Consider the following 23,644-nt stretch of genomic DNA (forward strand, 5'->3'; position numbering starts at 1 on the left):
AAATACAGAAAATGTTGAGAGTGTTTCGTCAGTTGAAGTTTGCTCAGTAGATTGAGATGTTTTAGTAGAATGTATATAGCTAGCTGTGGCAGGAAGTGATTTAGTGGAAGAAATACTTTTATTGATATCTGTTGCAGAGAATGTTATGGTGCTGGCTGCTGTCTCCCTTGAAGGAGATGCAACTACTGGTGTACTAGTGATTTCTAAACTGGTAGTGCTAAGATTTTGACTAGAAGCTCCAGTCAGAGAGGTTAACTCTGACTTTTTCTCTGAAAAGCTGATGATTTTTGTTGTTGATGAAAACAATTCTGGTGTACTACCAGAAGCTGCTATGGTCTGTGAGCGGGAGCTTCTAAGAGGAATTGTGTCAGTAGATATTACTCTTGTTGAAGAGGTCTCTGGCTGCCTCATTGATTTGGTCATTTCTGTACTGGACGAGGAAAGTTCTGATAGATTTGTTGGCTCTTCAGTAAATGAAATGGAGGAAGATGTGAACTGTTGTCTAGTATTCTCCTTGACTGATAGTAACTCTGGTTGTAGAGATGTCAAAGTGCTGCTTTCTGATGATGGCGTTGAGGGTACCGGCAATATAGATGTAATGGATATTGTGTCTTGAGTGGGTGTAAATGAGGATGCATCAAGGGATTTTTCACTTCGAGCAGTGGTCACTTTAGTAGAGGTACTCACTTTAGTGGCTGTGCTGAACTCTGGTGAAGAGGAAAATACATTTTGTGGCATGCTAGATGCAGTACTTTCAGTGCTTGAAATTCTAGTTTCAGACGCAAAGCTGGTGATAAACCCTGACTTGGATTCAGGTGAAGGTCCAGTATATGAAGAAAGCGTTTTGGAGAATGTGTCTTTACCCATGGATGTGAGCTCAGAATGTCTTTGACTTGGAGTGATGGTATGTAATTGACTGGGAAAAAATGTTTCCGATACTTCCACAGTAAAAGTACTCAGGGCTGTGGTCATGAGCTCTCTTGAAAGAGATGTAGTGATGGTAGTGTCAATGGTTTCGGAGGTGGTAAAAGGAAGCACAGATGTAGAGGCTTCATTTACTGAAGTTAAGTCTGACTGCTTATCTGTGAGGCTGTTGCTTTTGGTCAAGGAAAATACTTGTGGAGTAGGAACTGTTAAAAATTCAGCTGTCGAAAGAGATGTTAAAGTGGAAGATGCAGAACTCATATTGAAAGATGAAACGCCTGGATGAGTCATTGTGTATGCAGAAGTCACGAGGCTGCCTTCAGAAACTTTAAAAACTGGAGTTACAGATGACTCACTAAATAGAGTTTCATTGGTCTGTGTGAATGAGGAGGATGTCTGAGGTGGAGATGTTGCCAGTGAAGCAGTGGATTCAGGGGGTGTACTTTCGGCACTGGAAGCAGCTGTAGATAAAGTATCTTTCATAGAGTTGGACTGTGAATGGCTGCCGGCTGAGCTGAGAATTTCTGTGGTTGAAGAAGACTCTTCTGGCATTGGATATGTTGACAGGTCAGTTGCTGAAATGGCAGATGTAAATCTGGCTGCAAAAACATCACTGACCATTGGTTTTTCGTCATAGGTAAATGCAGATGGATGTCTGCTTCCTAATTTGGATGTAGAAGGTACAGGCTGAGTAGTTCCAGATGAGATTGTTTCTTTTAGAATTGTAAACATGGATGTTTGTTCTGTAATCGTTTTTGATAGTTCTGTTATTGTTAATTCGGTTACATCTGTCACTCGTGTTGCTTGTATTGTAGTGGAATCATTAATTTCACAATTTGCGCCACTGTATCCCTGGTAACATCTGTAAAAAAATATTATTTTAGAACTTTCATTAAAGTGAAATGTTAACTGTATTGAGAAGTTTCAATATCTATCTATCTATCTATCTATCTATCTATCTATCTATCTATCTATCTATCTATCTATCTATCTATCTATCTATCTATCTATCTATCTATCTATCTATCTATCTATCTATCTATCCATCTATCTATCTATCCGTCTCTGTCTGCCTGTCTATCTATCTACCTATTTATCCATCCATCTGTACATATTTCTATATATACATATATTTTTAAATATATACACACCCACCACATGCACACGCGCACACACACACACACACACACACACACACACACACACAGACACACACACACATCTTAATTTGGATTTATATTCAAATCCATAAAAGAGACACAGATTGTATACTAAAAGTGGCATATATCATCCACAGATATAAAATAAACCATATGAAATGTATTAAGTATTTAAAATGTTACAGTCAGTATTCAAGGACTGGTCAAGAAATAGTGCAAATTGCATATTCCAATTTTTTAAAATAATTCCAAAGGGTTATTTATATACATTTACAGTCAGATTTTCCTATTAAAAACTGACAAAAACATTTTAGCACTATTTAAATACAGCAATAATAAAATATAAATTGGCCATGCCGCTTCCTGAGAATTGACTTATCTATATAGCCTTTTTCAGTTGTCTTCGTAGAGTAAACTGTCTCAATGAGATAGTGATTTTTGCCTGTAAAGAGCCATTTTAATATATACAAGGTTTGTACAACATGTCTGCATATTACAGAGATTTAATAAAATGTGAGGGCCTCCTGATGGTAAATAACACCTTGTGATAGGAAAAGGGGCCGTAGAATAGAAGATCTAATAATATCACAGTACAATTTACAAAATAACATAAAATGAGTCGTTGACTGTATTGCCTTTACGTCACATGGGCATCTCGGTAAGTTCCGGGTCAACAGATCTGTTTTTGGAAAGACCACTAAATGGTGAATCAATTCTAGGCGTAATCTAGTCAACAAAAATCTGTCATAGGTTTTTCTCTCGCCTACCAGGTAGCCTTGTATCCCCTGATCGTGTTGGCCCATACAGTACCTATTTATTGTGGGTTTGATTTTTGAGTTCTCTACACATATTCCTTTTACCCACTGGGATTGATTTGATTTCCTTTTTACTGAATTGCAAGATACCATGAGGTTCTGAAGGGTTTACGTTTTCCCCTAGTTAGTGCAATAGGGTATTTATGTACTGAAGCCAAGGTATTTTAAAAAACGGTCCATGCCCAAGCAATCCTTAATGATCTCCCTGGTGAACTTAGTACCTTGCTTTCACCAGATACCATGCCAATTCATTTATGTATTACAATGCATAAAGTCCTCTAGATACTCAATGTCCAGTTCTTTATGTGCTGCAAAAGCAGAAATCGAACTTGGCACTTAAAAAAAGTCTGCGAAGAAAAATGTTTTCTTGGACCTGCAACTGTGAGCTATTTTCCTTGCCCCATATCGGAGAACTGTAAAAAGCTACTGAGAGGCATTTGCTTCTGTACAATTTATATATATTGTAAATGGTAGGCGTCTCAGTGGACAATCCATAATGTTACTAGAGTGCAGTTATGCCTTGCAGACGACCAAAGTATGCACAAACAGTAGCTCTCGCCCCACAGTACAATTTTTAACTGCCATAAAGGCGAAGGTTTTCCTGACCATACCATCGGACTACCCAATGTTTGGAAAACAGACTCCAAAGTACGATTATGTTTGTCTTTAATGTTTGTACTAGTCTAATATTTATGTCACTTTACACTGGTGGAGTTTAATTGTTTGAAAAAGGTAGTTTCTTGCCAAAATGCATCACAAAATCCACATTTACTTGGTATCTTTGAGTGAGGGCGACTTTCATTTTTGAAAGACACGTGAACTATTTGACGAGAGGGTCCCCTCCTGCCCGACACCAACACAGAAATGGTAGAGCTCTCCCGCCGTACACGGACATGTTAATATATACACATATGCCCTGCAAAGCACTGTGTTGTCATAAATGATGTCATCTCACTCATCATCAGTGATGTTATCAGTTTGATCAGTGTGATATCATCATTGATGTTATCAATGATGACACTGATGTGAAGTCATAAATAGTGCATGGCAAGTGCGCAAGTTATAGTTACTTCAGTTAACTATAACCTGTGAATTGCACTGTTTTTTTGTAACATTTAAACTGTTACTTTTAAACTGACATTTTCACCGAACTATAACCACTTTAACCTTTGTTTTTTTTCAGTAAGTTGCTACGGGTGTTTAAAAAAATGTAAAGTAAGATATTATTACCATACCTAACTATAACGTCACATCAATCTTTTGAGTGAATTTCCAGAGTTTTTTAAATCTAAAGTAATATTTTAATACCATATGTAACTATGCCAACCCCTTGTCATGCAGGGCTGGGGATTGGAAACAGGACCAACCTCCTGCAGGTGGTCAGCCTTCGCCATGTACAGGTGCAGCATAGAGCTGGGCAAGGGCCTGCGCCAGGGGCAGCTGCTTCCCAAGAGCATTGGTGCCACATCTCCCCACTTGTGATTGATGTTAGTATAAAAGACGACAATTTTGCCATGCGTGAAAATGTTCTTAATTTCTGCTCCTTGTGAGTTCCTGAAAGGACTTTCCGTTTCAGTGTTTCTCTCCAAGTAACACTGCACATGCGCTGAGCGCACATAACTGCCAACCACCCATCGTCTATTGTGGAGTTACAAATAGGAGGTATGCGCAGGTTCCTTTTCCCCTCCTCTGATACTCCCTTTTCTCTCACACCACAGGATGGGGGTCAATTTGTGACCACTGTAATGCTGACTTAAAACGAGGGCTAGTACTTTCTAAATATCCTCTTCCCCTGCACGTGGTTTTCAGCTCGTGCCTCCAAACTACGTCATAACATTCTAGCCTGCAGTGCAGTGGAAGAGTTAACGACTGTAAGGTGAGATGTGTTTGTTTGTGTGCATTTGTGAGGCATGGCTAGGTAGGAACAGCAAGGAAATAATTATTTTTTCTATTTTATTGCATTGCGTGCGAAAAGATTCACAATGCTACTGACAAGGTTCTACATGTGCCAGGCAAGCTTGCTTACTTGCTGGCCATACTGTGTGTGTTATATTTTAGGTGATATTGCCCATGCCAAGCGTTCTGTGTGTGCTTGAGGGACGATGGGCCAGGTGTACAAAGGTTTTTTGCGTGCGCAAATGGGTTTTACACCCGTTTGCGTCTACAAAACACCTGTGGCCAATGTACTAATCCGATTTTGTGAGTCGCAAAGTAATTTGAGACTCGCAAAATAGGATTAGCGACTCTCAATTAGGAAGGGGCGTTTCCAAGGACGTTCCTTTCTGATAGCGACTCCTTAAGCTATGTAAAAATGTTTTGTGACAGCAATTGTGGTCGAAAAAACCCCGCAGTTTACAACCCTTCTCAGAAGGGTGGCAAAGCACCCAGGGGACTCCTTCCCATTTGTGAATGCATGCGCAAATATTTTTTAAGGGCAGGCAGTGGTCCCAGGGACCATTGCCTGCCCTTAAAAAATAAAACTGAACAATTTAATTTTTAGTTTTTTAAACGGGCTGCATTTAAAGAATAAGAAAAACTGCTTTATTTAAAAGCAGTCCCAGACACAGCGGTCTGCTGACCCCAGCAGGCCACCATCCCTGGGAGTGCCAGCCATTCCCAATGGGGTCGCAAATTGCGACAGCCTCATTAATATGCATGAGGCATGCAATTTGCGACCCCATTTGGAATTGCAAACAGTGTCTCAGACACTGTTGCGCAACATAATTAGTGAGTCGCAAATGCAACGCACTTTGTGACTCGCTAATTGTGGGTCTTACATTTGGCCCCTAGTTCTGTGTAACTAAGGGCCAAATTTATGACCCTAAATTGCATGCGCAAACGGGTTTGAGACCTGTTTGCGCGTGCAAAATAGCCCAGGGCCATGTACAATTCCTAAATAGCGAGTCGCAATTCGGACGGGAGGAGGGTTATCTCTTATGCCCTACAGTAACTATCACTCATTCCCTCGCCATGCACTCCTAAATATCCAGATATTACATCACTGTCCGTGACATATTTATGGGTGCTTTTATTGCACAAACTCACAAAATCCAGTGCTTTTAAAACCAACATTTCGCCGGGGACCATCCAATTTAGAAAATGTTTCATGGTTCGCTGGTGCCCTGTCAAATATGGACTTCAATTTCATAAAAATAGCCCCCAAACCACCCTTCTGATTCCCGACTAGCCAATCATGGTAATGGCAGTCTTGCACCCAGCGATAGGAACCCTAGGATAGGAAGACATTAAAAGAATATGGGTGCAGCATTTTTTCATACAAATTAGGTGTCATCTCTGTTACCAAAAGACAGGTACCATAAACCAGCATTCACTTGCAAATACTTGCAGTTGAGTTCTAGATTTCCAAAATGCATTGGACCCAGTTTGTTGCCTCTAGGCACCCAGAAACCATAGAAAGCCCACAGGTGTCTGGTAACCCCAGGCTCAGGACATCCAAGGAAACAGAGCTGGTGGTCAAGGCTTTGGCAGAGATAAGTTCCTGTGTGGGGAAACTGGAGGGAATGGCCATGTTTTGGAAAATAAGGTTTAAAAATCTGACAAGCGTCATGTTCAGAGTGTTCTGCTGCCAGCCATTCAGGGCAAGGGAGATCTGGCTTACACCTATAGATTCCTTAGTTTGTATTGAATTAGAAAACATATAGTTTGTTATGCTTTCCATGTAGTCCTGAGTGTGATATGTGTAATCAAATGAACAGTGCACCATAAAAAAGGGATTCTTCCACAATTTCGTTATCTTTCCTAACATTAATTGATTTTGCAGACTACATTCCCTAGGAAAACCCACTCATTTGGTATTGTCGGACTCCACACATACAGGGCAACACTTTATTTGTATGCATTTTGGGATTTATGTTTGTAAATTTAAGAACTGCAACAAAACATAGATAAAGTGTTTTTAAAATGAAAATGTTCCATATTTTTGATTACACCTATTCAGGTTGCAATTAGATATTGATGCAGAGTTTGAACCAAAACATAGAACTGAATATGCCCCAAAAAACATTTAGTTTGTAAGGGTGCACAAAGAAACAAAGAATTACATGTGCTTGAACTACATAATGCTATTTTTTTTTAAAAGGCTCCAGCACAGAGTTGTGCAAACACTTCAACAGTGAAAGGAAGAAAGCAATTTACTCCTGCCAGATGGCAAAATGTCGCAAAAGATGGTGAAACCCATCAATTTTCAATATCTATAGCAAACTCATCTGTAGGTATTGGGAATCAAAAAGGGGAAAGCTTCCCCAGCAGCATTCATTTAAATATCAATAGACAGGGTCACAATAAGTTGTGGTCAGACGTGAACTAGTCTACTGGGGCATTGGAGGGGTTCCCAACAATCTTCTTCCTCTGAACTACTGGCATACCTGGGTTGCAGTTAGTCACATGCTAACACTTGACTAAATGTTTCAGGTTTACTAGGCTTTCTGCTGTAGTGTCCATTGCCTCATGTCCTCATAGGCCAACTAAAGATCCAGACCGATCACCAGGGGGCGCATTTATCAGACTTTCATGCAGCGCAACACAGCAAACCACCATGCTGCACTGCGCTGTGTGAAAAGGAAAGGGCAGGAATGCGCCGTATTTAACATTATACGGCACATTCATGTCCTTTCCTTGTGCTGGTGCACAATGTGTTGCCCAGCGCCAACGACCGCCCCTCGCACTGCGGTGCAAGGGTGTCTGCATTGTAAGCAGGATTGTTTTTGTGCAGGAAGGGACACCTTCCCGCAAAATTCAATCCTCTGAGGCATTTTCCTCCTTCAGCACACCTAGAAAGAGGAATAAACATGGAGAAATAACTATATTTCTCCTTGTTACGCCTCACTTGGGGAGGCTGAGCATTTTGACGCATTACCAGGTCTACCACTAATGGTAAATCTGGGAATGGCCAAAATCCACGGATGGATGCATGGGAACTTCTCCCTGGGGCAGAGCAATGCGATGCAGTAATTTGTGCTGCATAGTGTTACTCTAGATTTATCAAGTCATGCAGTGCCAGGCAAGGTGGCCTTGCATGGCTTGGTAAATCAGACTTAGTTGTTGCATTGCCCTTGTGCCCCCTTGCGTGGCGCAAAGGCAGCGCAACGGCGGCGCAACACAATGATAAATATGGCCCTAGATTTCCATACATAAAGCTGAATTACAGGTTATTAATTGCCTCCGTTTACCACCTAGGTTCCACCAATTGGCATGCGGTTGAACTACATGCTATACAAACTTCATATTCATATTCATATTCTCCCATTCTATGACATCATGTAATGTGGCAAATGCAGGCGGCGCACACACAAGCTGTTTTTCTTACTTGCAGACTGGTCCTGAGATGATGTTGTAGCATGTACCGTGCTGGTTACAGAAAGCATCATTGTCTGCACAGAACCCAACACAGGTACAGTTTTCTTTGTTGCACGTCACAGTGTAGTTTGCAAACTCCAAGCTGCAGGTTATGTACTCTTTCATCTGGCTAACCTCTGCAAAGTACAAGTGAGACACAGTTAATTTAGATGAAGATTGAGCATTGTAAAACGTATCCACAAATATTCTTTTTATTAAAGTTATGTGCAGCTTTCCTTCAAGCCAATGCTAACCATGTGCAAAATTACAAAAATGCACAAAAATGCATTAGGGCATGTGTGCGCTTTACATGTGCACGTTTATTTTTTGTGGGGTGCTTGAGGGGGATCCTTAGGTCCCCTGTCACTTTTGGCTTTGTATTAGCTAATTTGCTATTACCAATTAGGCAATCGCAAATTAGCTAAATCAAATCCATTCGCACCTATGGGCCTATAGGCCCATAGGAACGAATGGAGAAGTATTGACTAATAGCGCTATTTGATAATATTAAGGAATTGCTAAATCTCTGGCAATTCCTTACATACATAGCATTTTGAGATTACCAAATAGCGATTCGGTAATCTCAAAATGCTTTTCTGATACATCTGACCCATAAAAACTTGACCAATTGTAACTTCACCAGTAAAAATCTCTGGTTGTCACACACCGAACGTAATCCTTTATTACATCTGACTGTTAATCACAAACAAACGAGTAAGACATTTGAAACTAACATTTCAGTTCAGTACATTCTTTTACAGTGTCTTTGCATCCACTTGTCGACTTCGAATCATGTTCAACTCAGGAACAAAATTGTGGACCTAAAAACAGCAGAAAATTGGGTAAATATCTCTCTCAATTGGGCAAGACATCCTGGCTGGTGTCTAACTGTTGTCGACCTAGGAAATATATGCTGCACGTAGTAAGTGGCTGGGTGGTGGTAAGAACCACTGCCCTAATCCCTCACTACAGTTCAAGGCAGGTTTTCTGACTCACAAAATCTTAATACTTCCCACAGGTGCAGGAGACCGATGGTACCGATCTCCAACCAGGACACCGCCAGATACATCCAGAAGCATTCGCTAACATGTGTACACTCATACGTGTAACAGAAGAGAACTAGAAATAAAAGGTAGCTGACATGTTTGGATCTTCGGGCATGACCTACATATGTTAGCATATTAATGTAACAATTCTCTTACCAACCCCTTGTCCCACCGTCTGTGACAGCTGCTACTCACAGCTTGTAATAATTGCGTTCCGAGAAGCTTGATTGGCTGTCCAAGTCCCAATAGTCTAATGAATGTGCTCACAGCCATTGGTGCTATGTAAATGGACTCCCAATTTGGGGGCAGATTTACAAGTTCTGGCGTATCTCTGAAAATCAGCAGGGATGCGCCAGAAAACTTGCGCCACGCAAAACTACCCGTGCGCCACCACGGATGCGCCGCATTTACAATGCGGCCTAGTCAACAACAGAGGTTCTGTCGGGTATAACCACACAATTACTTTGCTTTTACAATTGAATTAAGAAAAAGATGAATGTATCAATCAACAAGAGAATAATCAAAAGAAAAAGAAAATTGTATTTAAGAAGAACACATCAAAAACGCGGTCTTTCCACATTGACGAAAGGTGGCTGAGCGGCAGGATTTAATACTGCTTTGACGCGGTTACCGTGATGTGTTCCGGGTTTCAAACAACATCCCTTCTAAATTGAGTTTGACGGTTGCTCCACATTCGGCTGAGCGTAATAGCCAGCACTCGATATTTACTTTCAAGAATTCCATTGGATGAGTGATTCTGCTCCACATCGTGCCAATACAAGGCCTTCCTATACTAATTGTTAGGTTGCCATTGTGTATTTTTAGTCCTGATGAAGACCCGCATGACGATTTAAGATCGCATATATAGGGTTGAAACGTCGACAGCACCTAGGCCCAGTTCAAGACCTTGTTTTATAAAGAACTTGAGTAATTTCTGGAAACAGTGTCATTGGTTTTTTTCATACTGGCCTGTTTTACTGTGTATATATTTTTTCTACTCACTTTGTATATATTACGCACCAATTGTGTCACTTATGTCACTATGTCACTTATTCACAAATTCACTCTAATGTTCACAACTTGGCTGCCTTTTTTTGCTAAAAAGAATTATATGGGTGATAATATAAATGATGCAATTTATATATAAAGAATACCTACCTTGCCACCCAGCAAATCTGATTCTATCGTGGGTTGTGCATTGTCATTGTTTATCTCTTCATGTGTTCTTCTTAAATACAATTTTCTTTTTCCCGACAGAACCATTGTACTTTATATAATTTATACCCAGGTTCTGAGGGACACAGGGTCACCTCATTGTTTATGAAAACTAGTCAACAACAGGGCAACCAAATATACCTCAAGGAACTGGGTATGAACAATATCATCTACACATATGTACCTCAAGGATTTATTCATATACTTATTCAATTTTTACACAAGTCATAGATATGAGCAAAGAAATACATCACAGCAGGGACATATTCATAAACGCTGTATTTATAGCATGAATTTGAATCACATCAACTATCTAGCAACACTGTCACTACTAAAGCTAATTCTCACTTCACTTAGTAGTGTAACACCCCTTTGTATACATAACCATCTCTTAGTTCACGGATATTTCTCAATCAAAAACTTATCATAGTTTTGACCAATGTATACATGACATGTCACAGAATCTGACAAATATATACAAAACGGGTGTATGAAAGTCGACGTTTCGGTCTTTAATTGGCCATATAGATCCATAAAACCATCCTCAGGACACAGCGTTGCTTAGTTCCCAATATTTCTTTCTAAATATCAAATCGTGTTTCAATCCTGTCTACTTGAACAGGTCTCCGTATCAACACCAACACTTCGTGGAATCACTATGTTGCTTGGAATATCAGTCTCCCAACCAACGGCTCCGGTCACGTTTACAGTCCGTTTACAATGCGGCCTGCCGTGACGCACGGATAGGCAGATGCGCGTCGTATCTGCCAGCGTAAGGTTAGCGCAGTGCTAGAGTCATGTCGCGGGCACAACGCAACTCCAGCACTGTTCCAACCCGTCCTATCTCCAACATGCTGCGTCTCGTCTTACGCCTGCTTCAAGCAGGTGCAAGGTTTTGACTCAGCGGCGTTGGAAAAGTGACTGTGTGACATCTTGTAGATGTCACTCAGGCACTTTTCCGAGGCTTTCCTGCGACAGACCGCCCACACTGCGACGGTATGCTCACATTATACCTGACGCAGGGATAATGTGGCGTAGGGGTTTACGGCGTGACGCATCTCCCTAGATATGTCACGTTGTAAATCCGTTGCAGCATGGCGCTTGCTTTACGCCGCCGCTGCGTCACAGAAGTGACTCAGCTGCGGCGCAAATGCGTCGCAAGTGCCACGTAAATCTGCCCCTTGGTCTGCCTATTCCGTGGCAATGCGTCTTCTCAACCTATGACCTTATGTTTACAACACTTACTTGTTATGGGTGAATCCGAGTCCACTGAGGCTACCTCCACTGTGCCGTTGAATAGCCCGGTGAGGTTGCGCAAGGTCTCTGTGCTGTTAAAGATCCCTTCCACATTCAGCTCCAGGTTCGTATTTAGGTCATCAATGCCTGATTGATTATTCGTGTACTTGTACATCGCAGAAGTGTTCACAAGTATGCTGCCAGAGCTGTTGAAACATATTGAGTTGTAAATGATGATGCAAAGTGCAACCAATAATCTACTTTATAAATTACCAGTATTTTCCCCTTTTCAAAAACAAATCACACTTTATAAATTACTGTTATTTTCTGCTGTTAAGTGTGAAGCGATGTTCTGTAGTTGACACTGAAATGATAAATTCATCAAAAACAACTGCTGTTGCTGTGTGCACCTGCGCACAGGGGAAGAAAAAATGCCATGTTTTACAACACCACAAGTCTGCACCTGCACTGCAAAGAGCACACAGAGCACCTGCTGCTGATTCATATTTCTGCGTCAGTATCCTGGTGAGCTTGCCTGGAGAGCTGAGGGCCTGTTTTTGTCTTCAGGAAATGTATTAAATTATCCCAATATTTCTGAGTAAGTGCTTTATTTTCAGATAGTACTGCCCAGACACAGTGAGGACGGGTTGCCGCTTTCCGTTCCATAAGTACATGGGGCCTCATGTATGAGGTTTTGATGTAAGGCAGCGCCGCAAGGAATCTTGCAGCGCTGCCTTGCGTCAAAACAAAAGGGCAGGAATGCGCCGTATCTATAAGATACGGTCCATTCCTGCCCTTTTCCCCTGGCGCACAATGGGCTCAAAGCGTTGCGGGCTGATTGATTTTGTGCAGGAAGGTAATCAATCAATTTAGGCGATTTCCTCTTTCTATGCGTGCTGCAGGAAAAAACGAGTAGAAATGAAAACCTTTCTCCTCAGTGCGCCTGGGGTGGTGTTAGATTGTGACACATTCCCAAGTTTACGATTTCTGGTAAATCTGGGAATGCTTCAGATTCAGTGGGTGTTGCGTGGGAAAACCCAGAGAAACACCCATGGAACGCCCCTTTCACGCAGTGTTCTGCATGAAAGAGGCACATATTTACTAGGTCTTGAAAAGCCACGTAAAGTGTCTTTACTTGGCCTTGTAAATATGCCGGGGCACATTGCGCCACCGGAACATAAAAAAAGTGACGTTCTAGCGGCGCAAAAGTGTTCATAAATCTGGCCCGTAAGGAGGGCTAAGCTGACCTATTGTGTGCAATAAATTCAGGGACATATACCAGTTTCGAAATATACTAAGGCAGGGAGGTGTCAGTTTAACTCTCGCAAATTCTTCCGCCTGGTGCTCAATTACTGACTGTAAATGCACAACCATCCTATATTACCCTGGGCATCAGGGAAACGAAACCACAATTTCATACATTCCTTGCATTAGAGGTGATGACATCAGTGAGCACACAACAATAAGGTTTATTGAACCCTGTTATTGAATAGAGACCAGGAAATAGATTTTCGAAGGGTACATCTGAATTCAATACAAGTTTAAGCGCATTCCTAAGTAAATTAAGCAGTCATTCCCTCCTCATTTTCTTCCTCGTCCCATTCCCTACATCGTGAGCTTTTCCTCATGTATCCCCTTCCTGGGCAGTCTCCCAAGATGTTTTCTCTTTTTACTAAATCAGTCCAAAGCCCTTCCCATAAAACTCTCCCTTACTTAAAGCATTTTCAGTTTTCTTACTTGTGTAGCCCGTTCTAGTCTCCGGACATTAAGGAGTTTTCTATGGCACTCTTTCTCTTATTTTTGTTTTATTAATCTATGTTATGTTACTTGGTGTTTTATTGATCTATGGTATGTTATTTGGTTTTATAGAGCGCAGGTATACCTGAGGGTGTCTTGGAACTGCCTTGTTAAATAACCATTTAAGATGAAGTTTGTTTCCCAGTCAGTCTAAAAATTAAAAGAGTTATTGATTAAAAAAGCATGTTTTCCTAAACTGCAGGCGAATATTTAGTTCTTTCAATTCAAGAGGAAGGGAATTCCACAACTTAGCTGTGCCAGCCACGAAGCTCTTGTGTCCCCAATTACATGTATTAGCTTTGGGAACTACATTTTTTGAGGCCATGAGCATAGGGGTCTACCAAGTGGAGTTGCACCAAGGAAAGTTTTGAATGAGGTAATCTGGTCCCATATTGTGCAGCACCTTGAAGGCAATACACAAGGCTTTAAAGGCAATTCTCTATTTTATTGGTAACCTGTGTAGTCAGGGGCGGCTCTTCTCCTATGGCGGAGAAGCGTCCCCCCACTGCTTTCTCACAGTGCGAGAAGCAGAAACATAAAATGGTAATAACTTTTAGTTATTACCATTTTATGTTAGTGTTGCGGGTGGGCGGGGCTGCTGTGCTCTTTGAACAGCGCAGGGGAGGAGTGGTGTGCCCACTCCTGAGTGCACAATGACTGTTTGGTCGCCCTCTCGGACCGTCCAAACCAGACATGCGCACTCTGCCCTTCTCCATGCTGGCTGCAATGCAGCCTGCATGAAGAACATGCCCACCCACTAAGCCCTTGGCTGGGCGCCATCCTGACCAATCACAACACTGTAAAAGACAAATGAGGCAATTTGATTAAACTGGCTGTTAAAATGCAGTTGATTATCAAAGATTATACTTAAATTCCACAATTTGTCAGCTGGCTTTGGCAAGGCACCCATATAATGGGGCCACGAGCTACAGGACCAAAAGGATGTGATGTTTCCAAAAAGAAGAATCTCAGTTTTTCCTAAGTTAAGTTTCAAACAATTATTATTCATCAAATCTCCAATGCTTTTCATGCACTTATGGAAGTTGGTAGCTGCGTGATCCGGGTTGCCTGAAACCGAGACAACAAGTTGGGTGTCATCAGCATAGGATATAACTGAGAACCCAAAAGATTTTATAGGTTTGGTCAGTGGTGTAATATATACGTTAAAAAGAGTGGGGCTTAAAGAAGCACCCTGTGGAACACCACATGGAAGAGGGAAGGAATGAAATACAAAATCATCAATTGCTACATATTGCTCTCGTTCAGACAAAAAAAGGATGATGTGTTTTTACTGTCGATTCAATGCAGAGCTCGCTTCCTTCGGCTACTTTTGAAGTGTCGGGCTGTCTATGGGGACGGTGGCTTCAGAGTCGGGTGCATGCGAGAGAGGCCATATGGCTGTGCGGGCCAGTTTCGCTCTCTGTTCTGACGGGAGATGCCTTCTGGTTTGGCGGCATGAAACTGAGCCCTACTCTGTTAGCGCCTTCAGCGTCCATTTGCCTTTCCCTGGCATGCGCAAATAATGCAGTGCTGTTAATTTGGAAGTTGGTCTTCTCCCTAGGTAGACAAGGGGGGGGGGCCTTGGCTTTAATAGAGAGCATTTCAGGGAGTAGCAGCCCGTGGTATCAGCATTTGTGGTAGACTCTCTTTTCAAAAGAAACCTCATGTGGGGACATCAACCCAATTTGAAGGTAACCTATAATGTCTTTTTCCAGTTTTTTGGTTTACTTACCAAACTCTTCAGCATGCTGTTCTGCCAGGTCTGCATAAGAGATATGGCGGGGAGAGGGGTTTGACAACGATGATGTCCTCTTATCTCTTTGGCAAGGTGACTCTTCTATTTGACTGTTGTGATAAGGATAATACATATCAGTTTATTTTTTATTTGTGTTATATCTGGGTTATGTTTTCTTGATGTATAGTCACACGTCGTTGAATGTGGTGTTTTTTCCTAGGCATTCCTTAGTATCCTATAGTGAGGACCTTTCTCCTTTTATAGTGGGTTCTTCTTTCGGTAGGCCCATTGTGTGTTGGGCTGCTGAACGGTCAAAATGTGTAAACATTTGCAGGAACAGAAGCACCCGTCTCCTACTCGTTCTTCTAAGACAGACATCCTGCATGGTGTCAGGGGGCACAGATCTCGCTCTTCTCCATTGGCAAATTGGAAATACCAGGAAATGATGAAGTCGCTCCAAGAGGTATATGAACGTCCTAGGGGTATAGTGATATCCCCCAATAGTTCTCCACCTTCTGCGGATTTTTACATTTTCTGGGTGTCTTGCCCCTCGTCGTTCTTTTCTTGGGCTTCTCCAGATTATGATGAAGAGGATCTTGGATTTCCTGATAATTCTTCTGCTTCAAGAGGAAAATATATTCATGAGGAAGAAATGAAACCCATCATTGCTTAATTGTCTTCTAATCTGCAACTTCCGACAGATTCAGAGCAGCCTTCCACCAGTGGTGATTGGTTTTGTCTGTTTCAAAGACGTACAGTTCCTAAACTCCCTGCTATCCAGAGTTTATTTAGAAGGCAATGGAGAGACACTGATAGGGTTACTGGTCATAGATTTCTAGGCAGACTGTATCCTTTGGTTTGGGGTAATATTAAGCTTCCCCAGAGTGTTTCTGTTGATCCCCTGTTGAGCAACTTTGTGGGTCATAATGCTCTTTTCAATGAGGATGTGGTCGTCTCTGATGCTGTCGACAAGAAAGCAGAGGAATCTGTGAAAAGAGCATACGCTGGCCTGAGTCTTACTATGAGGTCGTAAGTTTATTCTGTGCACACTTCCCGATCATTGGTCAAGTAGTTTCAGTCTCTATCCTCTGCTATTCAAGCAAGGGGGGGAGAGATTGTTCTCAATTACTAGCAGGTATGGAAGTCCAAACAAAGTTTTTCTTGGATATTGTTTTTGATAGCCTCAAAGCTTCTGCAATTGCTTCAGTTGTGTTGTGGCTGCAAGACATGATTTACATTTGAGAGTTTGGAAAGTGTATTCTTCTCAAAAAATTTGTCTTCTGAGGGAATAAGTTATTTGGGGTGGAATTAAAGGAAGTTCTGCAAACATCCTTCAAAAACCAGAGGAATACGTAGCCCTTCAGGTTCGACAGAGAGACTGACAAGAAAGAGAAGGGCTTTGGCAAATTCGGGGGTAAAAGGCCTAATTTTAATAACAGGTGGAGATTTCAGCCTGAATCTCAGAATTCCAATTCCTCTCGTCAACCTTCTAGTTCCAAGGGCAATCCCTCTGAGCATTCCTGAATTATGCAAGGTATCCGGTTGGGGGTCGCCTTTTCTTTTTTCAGGCCTATTGGGCATCCAGAGTGACTGAAAAATTAGTCCTGCAGGTAATCTCAGAGGGATACAGCATAACCCTTTCTCCTGGTCCTCACCTTTCTTGATTCCTTCCTACTCATCTCCAGGGGAACAGCACAAAGAGGCAAGTCTTGCTGGCCAGTGTGCTTTCCCTATTCAGGAAAAAGGCAATGATTCATGTCCTGATGAGCCAATGGGCTCTGGGTTGGTATTCTCGAGTTTTCCTGGTACAGAAGCCATAAGGGGAATACAGTACGATAAAGGTACTGAACACATTCATCTCTATGGCTCATTTCAAAATGTGTTGCATTCAACAAATCATCCCACTTATTTCTCAGGGGGTTTTGTGACCAAAACTGATTTATATGTCCGTGTAGCTCCTGCAAGTCAACAGTTTCTCAGATTCTATGTGGGGAATGACCATGGGCAGTTTGTGTCCGTCCCTTTGGGATAAAGACGGCTTCAAGAGTTTTCACAAAAGTTCTTGCTCCACTGATGGCTTTCATTTACAACAGGGGGATTAGGATTTATCCTTGCCTAGATGATCTACTGATTGAGTCCCATTCGTATGCCATAACAATGCAACATACGAAGGAAGTTTGCAGAGAACTGGGGAACTTTGGGTTTCTGGTCAACAGGAGCATGTCAGTTATGGTACCTTCACAAGCTATGGAGTACATTGGATACAGATGTGAGGAAGGTCTTTCTTCCAACTGCACGGAAGATGAAGTTACCCACTCATCTGAATCTCTACCTGAGGCGGCAGTCATCTCCGGTGGGGGAATGGCTTTGAGTTCAGGGAAACATGGGGCCATATTTATGGCCAAGTCACGCAGAGCAATGCAGCAAGTCACCTTGCTGCGCTGCACAGCATGACAGTGAAAGGGTAAAAATGCACCGTATTTATGTCAATATGGCACAATCCTACCTTTTCCTCATTACTGGCGCCCTTTTGGCTGCCTAGCGCCAAAACAAACACCCTTGCACCATGGCACTAGGGTGCTTGCATTACAGATAGGATTGGTATTGTGCAGGAAGGGTCACTTCCCTACATGAAAATAATCCTCTGAGGCTTTTTGCTCTTTGTATGGGTGCTGCATAATGCAGCACCCATACAAAGATGAAAAAAAGAGGAGAAATAAACATATATCTCTTTGTTATGCCTCACCTGGGGAGGTGTAGGTTTTTGGTGCATCCCTTGGTCTACCACTTCTGGTAAATTTGGGAATGTATCAAAATCCATAGATGTTGCATGGGAACACCCAAGCAATGCCCATGGCAAGGCCTCCCTGGCACTGAGTAAGGCATAACAGCGATTTGCGCTGTGCTGCATTACTCTAGATTTGTGAAGCCACTCAGAGCCATACATGATGGCCTTGCATGGCTTCATAAATCTCATTTTTAATTTGCGTCGCTCTTGCACTACTTTGCGTTGTGCAATAGCAACGGAAAGGGACATGTAAATATGCCCCATGATAACTATTGTGTTGTTTCTGTATCTTAGTCTTGAGCTATTTTCCTCGATAAAGAAGTTTGTGTTGATTTTTTTCTTTTAGTGTTCATGATGGAACAGTGTTCATAATCCTGTAAGCCCGCGTTCACCTGGGTCAGATAGTCCTTCACATCCTCCAACATTGATCCCCAGCTTCAGAGGACTACGAGATGCTCATTTCGGTAACCTCAGTGGTCAGAGGTCATCTGACACTTAGTGGATGGATTCAGCTGCTCCCGTTCATCGAACGCCCTTTGCTCTCTCAGACACCCTGATGTGAACTACGGATGCCAGCAGACAACGGTTGGGAGCAGCTCTACGGGGCTTAACTGCTCAGGAATTTTGGTCTGCCAGGGAGTCCAATCATTGAACTGGAGAAAGTTGGTGGCGGTGCAAAGATCTCTTTGAGTCTTTCTTCCATAGTTGAAAGGTTCAGCCTTGGCAATCAGGAAGGACAATCTAATTTCAAAAGCTTATATAAACTGTCCATCTGGAATGGGATGTCATACCCTGAACCAGTTAGCCTTACAGATAATGTCTTAGGCATAGGTAAACCTGCCTTCTGTAGGAGCAGTGCACATCCAGGGGTGTCAGAACATACATGTGAACAGACTGAGCCATATATTTCCCAGGTTACAGTCCTTGGGGTGAAAGGCAACAGAAATGTCATCATGCCTCCTTTGTCTGAATCAATGAGAAACAGACAGGCGTCCATCAACCACTTGAAAAAGCATTATGTGAGGTTCCTCTACAGCAGACACTAAGGAAGATTCAGAGTAGAACCTCTAAGCCTCTCCCTACTCTGAATGAAATACCTTCTAATGAAAACAGTAACATTACTAGCTTGAGGTTCCAGCCAAGGATATTTGTGCATACTACGTCTCCTATTCTATGCAGTGCATTAAGTTCCACAGTCAAATCTGATTTGCCATCAGTACAGTTTCTAAAGTTTTTACACAATTCCATGGTTTATTATAAACTACCAGATGACGCAACATGACTTGAGATGTTGCCTATTCGAGAGCCAACTAATTAAGAAAATAACTCTGAACTTTGTACAGAGGACTTTTCATCATGCTCTACAGTCACTTCACGCACAAGATTGCTTCATGCTTATCATTGGTTTCGTAATAGAAACTTGATTTCACCTTCGTCCTATAACTAGATTGCTTTGGGAACTTTTCTTTTCAATATTTACCTAGTAGCTATGATCGTTGTTCTACTGCTAATGAATGGACACTTCATCCCCTTAAGAACAATTGCACTACCTGTGTATTTGGGGAACCAAACTGTGGCAAATTCGAGACCTTATTTCAAGCATGCATAATACCTAAAGAAATTATTTTTCTCAACAAAACTATCCAGCAGACTACCTGTCTGGGATTTTGTACTGTGAAAGACCTAACGAAACCTTAAATACCAAAAGTCAATTCAACCTTGTTCAATAATTTGCATATGCAAATGAGTCTGTCAGACTCAGATAGGAATGAAATGATCCAAAACGGAACTTATAACTCTATTCAGTTCCCTACCTTACGGCCATATGATTCAGACACCTGCATGCTTTGTTTTCTTTCCAACACTCCTGGACCGAAAGCTAATCGTCCAGATCCACATTATAACACGCAAACACCTGTAAGAGTCACTACAGATAGTGTACGTAAACTATGCCAACCATGATTAGAACATTCCAGTCTCTCAGCTGCGAAGGAACATTCTTCTTCAATTAAAGAATGCATGGATTTTTCTGATTTTCTCCTATGGCCACATACCACTAGAAACGAGAGATTCATGGCAACAGGTATATATGCCATCTATAATGAGCTAAACACACACTCAGAAACAGAAGCCATAGAAAGAATAAGGCAAATAGATCAGGAAAACTTTCAAACAGTTAGTTATTGACAATGGCATGCTCTAAGAGAGTGTGCTCATTAAATCACATTCTGTCGTCAGCCTTGGACCTCCTCAAAGGAGATTTAGGTCTGTAAGAACAAGGATAGGCTCAATTAAAGGCTATAATATAATTAAATTGGGCAATGCAAACACTTAGATCAGATTTTGTGCCTTGGCAACTTCTAAATGAAGCAGACATTTTTCCACTTTACAATTTATCATTAACACATAAAACAATGGCGAAAAAAGATTCCATGCATAAACTTTTGAGTATAGAACAAATGGAGTAAGCCCCAGTCTCATTTAGTGAAACATCACCTGTTAGAACTGGGGGTCTCTAGTTAGCTGAGGCAGTTGCCTTAGTCCAAATAGGGATCCTTGCTTCTGGTCGGGGGAAAGGAGGGACACCCTCTTTGATAACCCCTGCTGCCTGGCTAGTTTGGCACGAGCAGCCAGGCTTATCTTCAAGGCAATGTGTAAAGTATTTGCAACCACATTCCCAGTGACACAGTGATAACACCACAAATGGACATCTCACTGATGTGTGAAAATAGCGGTATCTTTATCAAGAAGAAAAATACGGTAAGACCAAAGGATAACAATCGAACATATGCGTAGTTGTAATATTACACTTTGCCGGTTATTAGGTCAACAAACACTTATAGGTTCTTGCGGTATTAATGAGCAATAAACGATGTTCAAATGCAGTCCTAATGCAATGCTATGGAGTTCGTAATGCAGTTCGTAATGCAAGAATAATGCAATCCTCAATGAAAGTAATCAGGCAGTTCTTAATGCAAGAATAATGCAATCCTCAATGCACGTACTCCGGCAGTTTGTCATACAAATATAACACACTCCTTAATGCAAGTAATAAGGCAGTTCGTAATATAAGAATAATTCAATCCTCAATGCACATAATCAGGCAGTTTGTAATGCAGGAATAATACAATCCCTAATGCAAGTTATACGGCAGTTCGTAATGCAGGAATAATACAATCCCTAATGCAAGTAATAAGGCAGTTCGGAATGCAGGAATAACACAATCCTCAATTCACAAAAAGATAAATAGTGAGTTCAGGCACACTAAACTTCACCTCTCCATCATGAGCCTATGGGAAGTTAGGCTGGAAACATATTACACAGTCTTCCCCATTCTGTCCTATATGCAAGATGGCCTTGCAACAGTGAAAAACGAAATGGAGAGTATTTCACTGTCAGGATATGGTACTCACCTCAGTACATGTCCTACCTTTCACAGACACTGCACACTGCCCAGGGGGTACCTTGGGTCTACCATAGGGGTGTCTGATGTGCAGGGAAAGGGAAGGGTGAGGCCTGGCAAGTGGGTGCACTTGTCAGGACAACATGGCAGTTAGCAAACTGAGCGAAGGCACTGCAGTGGCAGGCCTGAGTTCTCTTTTGAGGGCTACTTATGTGGGTGGCACAATTAGTGCTGCTGGCCCACTAATAGCGTTTGCATTACCAGCCCTGGCACACATAGTGTACTTTACTAGGGACTTTACTAGCAAGGCAAACATACCAATTATGGACAACCAATTACCATAACACTTTATACAGGGAGCACTTGCACTTTGACACTGATCAGCAGTGTCAAAGTGCCCAAAACATCTAAGTTGGCAACATTATGTCAGAAAAAGGTCTAGGGGGAAGGTAAAAAGTTTAGGGAACTTTAGCCAAAAATGACCAAGTCCAACTCCACCTGTCACCTGGTTAATACACGGCATCATTTTTCTACCAATTACAACGTTTGTTTTCATGACTGCCAAAAATATAAATCTGTAGGCTGGTTTGAAACCATGCACAATTCACAATTGTTCCATTCATGGAAGTTTCCTTTTTCTTGCATGTGCTTAAATGAAAATGAAGTTGCCCCTGTAAATATCAGTACAACTGATTGTATAATTCCCATTTATCACTCCCTTCTGCGTGACACCTATCGGTTCATGGAAAGTGAATGCTTTGATGCCAGGGTTAAGTCGTGTTTTATCGGTAATTCCCATTTTATTGATCTCCATATGCAATAAACGCTGAAATCATGGTTTGTATTTATTTTTAACAAATGTTAATTGCTGAGGGTTGAAATCTGGTATTTGATTATGGACTCAATAACAATACAGTGCTGTGGAAGAATCTTGTACACACCACCGCAACATGTCATCAGATATGTTCCTTAGCCTAGTATTGATATGGCAAACGTGTTTTGACGACTTTAATAAATTATTGTCAGTTTTGCTACCAGGAGCGGCCTGTGCAGGTAAGAGCGGTGGGGCTGTGGGACTGGGTGCGGAGGGATTTCGACAGACGACGATGAGGGAAAATTAATTATTTATTGAATTTCTTCTTGTGGTCATCTGTCGCAATCCCCCCACGATCAGGCCCCTCCACTCTTACTTGCGCAGGCCTCTCCTGTTTGCTACAAAAAGAAGTCCCTCTGACGTCTGCGGCTGAACTATATAACCTTCAGACAGCCAGAACTGCTTCAGACATTCACAAAGAGTGGGGCTTAAAGAAGCACCCTGTGGAACACCACATGGAAGAGGGAAGGAATGAAATACAAAATCATCAATTGCTACATATTGCTCTCGTTCAGACAAAAAGGATGATGTGTTTTTACTGTCGATTCAATGTAGAGCTCGCTTCCTTCGGCTACTTTTGAAGTCTCGGGCTGTCTACGGGGCGGTGGCTTCTGAGTCGGCTGCATGCGAGAGAGGCCATATGGCTGTGCGGGCCAGTTTCGCTCTTTGTTCTGACGGGAGATGCCTTCTGGTTTGGCGGCATGAAACTGAGCCCTACTCTGTTAGCGCCTTTAGCATCCATTTGCCTTTCCCTGGCATGCGCAAATAATGCAGTGCTGTTAATTTGGAAGTTGGTCTTCTCCCTAGGTAGACAAGGGGGAGCGGCCTTGGCTTTAAAATAGAGCATTTCAGGGAGTAGCAGCCCGTGGTATCAGCATTTGTGGTAGACTCTCTTTTCAAAAGAAACCTCATGTGGGGACATCAACCCAATTTGAAGGTAACCTATGATGTCTTTTTCCAGTTTTTTGCTTTACTTACCAAACTCTTCAGCGTGCTGTTCTGCCAGGTCTGCATAAGAGATATGGCGGGGAGAGGGGTTTGACAACGATGATGTCCTCTTATCTCTTTGGCAAGGTGTCTCTTCTATTTGACTGTTGTGATAAGGATAATACATATCAGTTTATTTCATTTGTGTTATATCTGGGTTATGTTTTCTTGATGTATAGTCACACGTCGTTGAATGTGGTGTTTTTTCCTAGGCATTCCTTAGTATCCTATAGTGAGGACCTTTCTCCTTTTATAGTGGGTTCTTCTTTCGGTAGGCCCATTGTGTGTTGGGCTGCTGAACGGTCAAAA

At 42.0% G+C, this 23,644-nt stretch overlaps 1 long non-coding RNA gene across 1 annotated transcript; it reads left to right on the forward strand.

The window, feature by feature from the left end:
- The first annotated feature begins 1,336 nt into the window (after positions 1–1,336).
- Positions 1,337–22,309, forward strand: LOC146867908 (uncharacterized). Its single transcript, XR_014966161.1, has 2 exons — positions 1,337–1,491; positions 18,418–22,309. It is a non-coding gene; the product is annotated as an uncharacterized LOC146867908 (long non-coding RNA).
- Positions 22,310–23,644: the final 1,335 nt, after the last annotated feature.

Source organism: Triturus cristatus, chromosome 1_2, assembly GCF_964204655.1.
Source record: "Triturus cristatus chromosome 1_2, aTriCri1.1, whole genome shotgun sequence".
Lineage (NCBI taxonomy): Eukaryota > Metazoa > Chordata > Amphibia > Caudata > Salamandridae > Triturus > Triturus cristatus.